General features: G+C 38.4%; 1 pseudogene; it reads left to right on the top strand.

Moving 5' to 3' along the window:
* The first annotated feature begins 4,633 nt into the window (after positions 1–4,633).
* On the top strand, positions 4,634–5,041 carry LOC149258955 (polygalacturonase QRT3 pseudogene; annotated as a pseudogene).
* Positions 5,042–5,780: the final 739 nt, after the last annotated feature.

Here is a 5,780-nt window from a genome sequence, read left to right as displayed (position 1 = left end):
CAAAATCTATGAAAAACCATATTTAAAAAACAAAAACATAAAATATTTAAGTTATATTTCTTTTAAACTATAAAAATCAATGATATAAATATCAAAATCATAATACACCATCTAAATTTAAAATAACAATCTAATGACAAAGAGCAAGAAATAAAAAAATTCAAATTACACAATAATTTTTAGAAACAGAAATTCTATAAAGTATTTTAATTGAAATATTCATTGTTTATGTTCACGAGGTCTTGGATAGATTGTCGAGGTGATATATTGGGCATGTTGATGATGTAGTCCTGCCATGCTTACAATTTTATTTATTTATTTATTGTTTATGAATAATAAACATGTAATTCATCGAATCTCTTTCTATGTTACTATTTTACTGAGTTCTTTTGATGAAGTGGAACCTTATACAGTCAAATTATGTTTTAGAACATTTTGCATGTATTAGTGATAAAAAGAATGAGAGAGAGCGAGAGAGATTGCACACACAACACCAAACACACTTGATAATTTTATTGATCACCCCAGGTACAAATATATAAGACATAAATTACTGACTTTGACACATCTAAATCATGATTACAAGGCATACATTGGAAACAACAACTTCGAGACTGACTCCTCGCAACTCCTAATGACAACTATATATGACATGGAAACATTACTTCCAACACCTTCCCTGAATTCTTACATGGTAAATATTAAAATCACATATTACAACAAAAAATATAATATATGTCTGAATAGTCTTCATCAGCACTCACGTCCACTATGGAATCTTGCAAACACCACTCTTTCACTACCACATCTTCGAGTTGTCTCTTAATCTCCATTTAGAATGTAACTTCCTCTGACCATCTTTGATGAACTTTGCAAGATCAACAATATGACAACTTGGCTCGTGGAGGCTTTCGCGATAAGTGTTGTTAAGTAATGAATCATCCTATGGACCAACCACCATATGTCACATATTTCGCTTTCGGCTATCCGTTAGTTGCTAGGATGGAGGTATGGATATTGAATGTGTTCAAAATTTGATCAAACAACTTGACCTTACTAACACACAAGAATTGATGTTTCGGATACTGGGGCTTCCAATTTAAGAACCACCAACCCTTTTTATAACTAGAATTGAAAGAAACAGGAAACCATTTGATAAAGACATTTCACAACTACAAAATCAATAATCATCAAACTATCAATTTTCATTTAGACATAGACAAGTCACCATATCCCTCCTTAGCACAGGTCAAAAGTCATTCATCTAGTTCAATATTTATCTTGGAGTTTTTTTTCTTCACAAAGTAGCATTTGTTAGAGTGGTCAATTCCAACAAACTTACACTCACATATTGTGTTGACTCAAGATGTTTAAAATGCAAAACTCAGACGTTTTAAAAAAATATTTTTGACCAGTTCAAACATTGAGATGAGCAGTTGTAAAACATCTACACATCCGTGGGACTGCGTTGACCTTGGACTGTGTGGACTTAGGCATATTGGACCAAGCAGGTAGGCGTGTAGTAGCAGTGGGGTGTGCACCTTATCATGAATTACTAAACTCTGTTTTTGCAGTTGTCTCCACCATGGTATATATAATATATATATGGTCATCTCACTGATAGTTGAACAACGATTCTTTAATGTGGAATGAATACCTAAAAGAATTGTAAAGAATCGTAAAAAACTTGATGCCCAAGAAACATACCTCTAGCCATTGATGCTTCAGAACAAAAGAGTCAAAATACACAAAGAATTAGATGTTCAAACTCCAAAGTTTGTAAATCAGCGGTAAAACCTTGAATATGACCGCAAGCTTCTTCTCTTTTCTGATCATTATTTTGCACACAGTCACTTTGGAAGCTTTTTTCTCAGTGTCTACAGCATCTCGAGAAGCCTTGAGGCAGACTATCCGCTACGCTTCCACTACGGTCCCTCAATCACTCAAATAAACCACTCAACACTCAAATGACCCATTGAACAATTAGATCAGAATGAACAATAAGGGAGGGTGCGCTGTTTTCTATAGGAGCACGAAAATAACCAGAGGCACTGAGGTGAAATGAGATGCACAAGAACAAACAGGTGACCCAAAATCTCTCATCCGTGTGGCACTTCCAAGCTCTGCTCACTCTAACTTGATGGTGTAAAGCTGAAGGGGATTGAGTTAGTGAGCTTGGGGACCAAACATAAGTATTTATAGCCAAGCTTCCATCAAGCTTCTGTTGGCTATGTGTCAAGTGTTCCACAGATCATGGTAGAGAACTGCAAAGGGAGTAATGGACCACTCCAGGAGCTCCCAACAAGAAATTAATTTAACTGCAGTTGATTTCTGTAATTTAAGGAAATAACTGCAGTTGGTTTCCAGAAATTACTGCAGTTGGTTTCCAGAAATCGACAACCATTGGGAGAGGGAGCTTAACATTCTCCCACTTGGTCCATACTTCCAATCTTAATGTCTCGTCTTACAACCCATAGATAATCTGTATTACGTAATAGATACATGAATCATGGCGATAAGTCCTCTAATGACGAGTATTATCTTCCATGTATTACTATGTATTTATTTCTATTAAAATTTATGTGGCAACAATTTCTTAATGAATAAACCTTATGTTTATTCTTGGTCCTACACAGATGAATTTTCTCAAATCAAATTAAGGTGCACATAAATATGAGAAAAACATCAGAATAATTAAGAATTTCATTAAAATAACATTGTCCATACAATGAGAAACTACATAATGGAACCAAGTCCCATATTCATTACATGATCCTTGAATTTAAACGGTGGCATGCCCTTAGTCAAAGGATCATCGATCATCAACTCAGTGCTGACGTGCTCAATGACCACTTTCTTTTCTTTAACACATTCCCTTATAGCTAAATACTTAATGTCGATGTGTTTATTTCGACTCCCACTTTTGTTGTTTTTAGCCATAAAAACAACAGCTGAATTATCGCAAGACATTCTCAATGGCTTACAGATAGAATCCATAATTCTAAGCCCAGAAATGAAACTCTTAAGCCATACACCATGTAAAGTAGCCTCAAAACAGGAGACGAACTCGACTTCCATAGTGGAAGTGGCAATCAAGGTTTGCTTGCCACTCCTCCATGATACAGCTCCACTGGCCATCATAAAAATGTATCCTGATGTTGATTTGCGTGAATCAACACATCCAGCAAAGTCAGAATCTGAGTAGCCAATTACTTCCAAATTGTCCATCCGTCTATACATAAGCATTTAGTTTTTGGTTCCTTGAAGGTACCTCATTACTTTCTTTGCAGCTCTCCAGTGGTCTAAACCTGGATCACTCTGATATCGTCCTAACATTCCCACAACGAACACAATGTCAGGTCTTGTGCAGACCTGAGCATACATTAGGCTTCCGACAACAGAAGCATATGGAATGTTCTTCATTTTTTCCCTTTCAAAATCGTTCTTCGAGCATTGGTTCAAATTGAACCTATCACGCTTCACAATGGGAGCTACACTTGGTGAACAATCCTTCATCCAAAATCTCTCTAAAATTTTATTAATATAGGTTTCCTGTGACAGACCCAAGATGCCTCGAAACCTATCTCTATGGTTCTTAATGCCAATGACATAAGATGCCTCACCCATATCCTTCATATCGAAATTTTTAGAGAGGAATTGTTTCACCTCATCCATGAAACCCTTATCATTGGTTGCTAGCAAAATGTCATCCACATATAAAACAAGAAAACAAATTTTACTCCCACTAACTTTCAGGTATATACATTGATCCATAATATTTTCTACAAAACTGAAAGAAGAAAATACATTACGGAATTTCAAATATCATTGGCGGGATGCTTGTTTTAAACCGTATAAGGATTTCTTGAGCTTGCAAACCAATTGCTCACCATCTCTAGAGGGGAATCCTTCAGGTTGTTTCATGTAAACCTCCTCCTCTAGATCTCCATTGAGAAATGTCATTTTCACATCCATTTGTTGCAACTCAAAGTCAAAATGGGCTACTAATGCCATAATAACGTGCAAGGAATCTTTCTTAGATACAGGAGAGAAAGTCTCCTATTTCCACCTTTATAGCCCCATTAAGAGACTCTAAGGACAGTCTTGGGACATGGGTTTTGACATCGGCTTTGGATGTCAACCCGTGTGCATCATTTCCCGGCTAACAATTTCCGATTAATAGGAGAATGTGTATAGGCGTTGCCGTTCATGATATGATCATCCATCTGGCTGTTTGTATGGATGGTCATTGAAATGCAAAGACATGCTCATGTGCATCATACATATCTTACTCGTGCCCATATATGACATGCCCATCATACCATGGCGTCATGCGTTCTGGCTATCATTTATCGTCTCCCACTTCCCTCTCATTTAAATTTCAAAATTTGAAAACCCCAAGTGGCGTACTCCCTCCCATTTCCTTCTCATTTCAATTTTGAATTTTGGAATCACCGTGCAATGTACTTCTTAAGTACATGGGAAGCCTATTTTGTTTCTTCATTATCCACTACCCGAGCAAATTCAAATTCGAAATTTGAACTGGTGAACCCGCCCCGCCCAAATTCAAGCCCAAATTCAAAATTTGAACATCGATAATTGCTATATCTCGCATTTCAAGTCGTCTGGCATCATGGTTCAGGGTGGGCACGAGACATACATCCAGAATTCCTTCCTGGGGCAGCGCATTACCGCCGGCGGAAGCCCCGACGAGAAGAAATTCAGCGGCGTGGGCATAAGCCTCATGGGCAACGACAACGCTGTAACGGACGTTGTCATCTTTTCGGCTGCTGTGGGGATTGCAGTGACAGGTCAAGCCAATATCCTCACAGGAGTTCACTGTTATAACAAGGCCACGGGCTTCGGAGGAGTTGGAATCAAACTAAAGCTCGGTGGATTGACTCAGACGAGGAGCATCGGTTGTTATTTGGATTATACCGCCATTGTTGCAGAGATTCTTCAAACTTTTCTCTGTTGGCGTCTGTGGCACAAGTCTTTTCTCATCATTGTTGATGCCTATTACTCACTTTGTCTTCCTTGAAAATTCCCAAACTTTCTCTGCAATTATTTCAGATCTTGATACCTTCCCTGGTGATTAGGGTATATGGTGTCATTTCCAATCCTAATTGACTCATCAGAGGCAACAAAGGAGTAGTGATGGAGTCAGAATCAGTGACCGTGGCAGATTCTTCAATTTTTGGAGCAGAGAGGGAGTGATTATCCAGCCAGGATCTGAAACATTTGTACCTGGTTTTCCCTTTTTCTCAGACTTGCAGTCAAATCAGATGCTTGTTTCTCATTCAAATGAAATGGACCTTTACAACAACTCGGTAATCCCAATCATTCCAGCACAATTTAGCAGAGAAATATATGATATGGGGCGTACCCAATATGGAAATATGCCATTTTCTGCCAATCTGAATACTCCTGGATCTATATCTAAAGTGCCCACTGAGAGATCAGTGCCTGTGTCGGTGAATGAGGGGTACCCAACAGAGGATTCACTGAATTCTCCTGGGCGCAATGGGGAGGCCATGTCACACATTTGGGGCCTCTTAGCCTCTGGCAAAACAGAGGAGCAACAAGTTAGAGAGGAGAGGAAGCAGAGAAGGATGTTGTCTAACAAAGAGTCTGCAAGGAGGTCTAGGCTCTGGAAACAAAATCTTGGGGACCAGCTGAGGGCTGAGGTGGATCATTTGAGAGCAGAGAATGAGGAGATATTGAAGAAACTCAACATTACTTCAGCGCATTATGCTCATATAAGAGAAGAGAATTCTCTG

The sequence above is a fragment of the Pinus tabuliformis genome, chromosome 6 (assembly GCF_031772625.1).
Source record: "Pinus tabuliformis cultivar Carrire ecotype Pingquan chromosome 6, CPIR1, whole genome shotgun sequence".
In the NCBI taxonomy this organism is placed as follows: Eukaryota; Viridiplantae; Streptophyta; class Pinopsida; order Pinales; family Pinaceae; genus Pinus; species Pinus tabuliformis.
The sequence above is the reverse complement of the archived record's forward strand: the minus strand, read 5'-3'. Positions and strand labels throughout refer to the sequence as shown.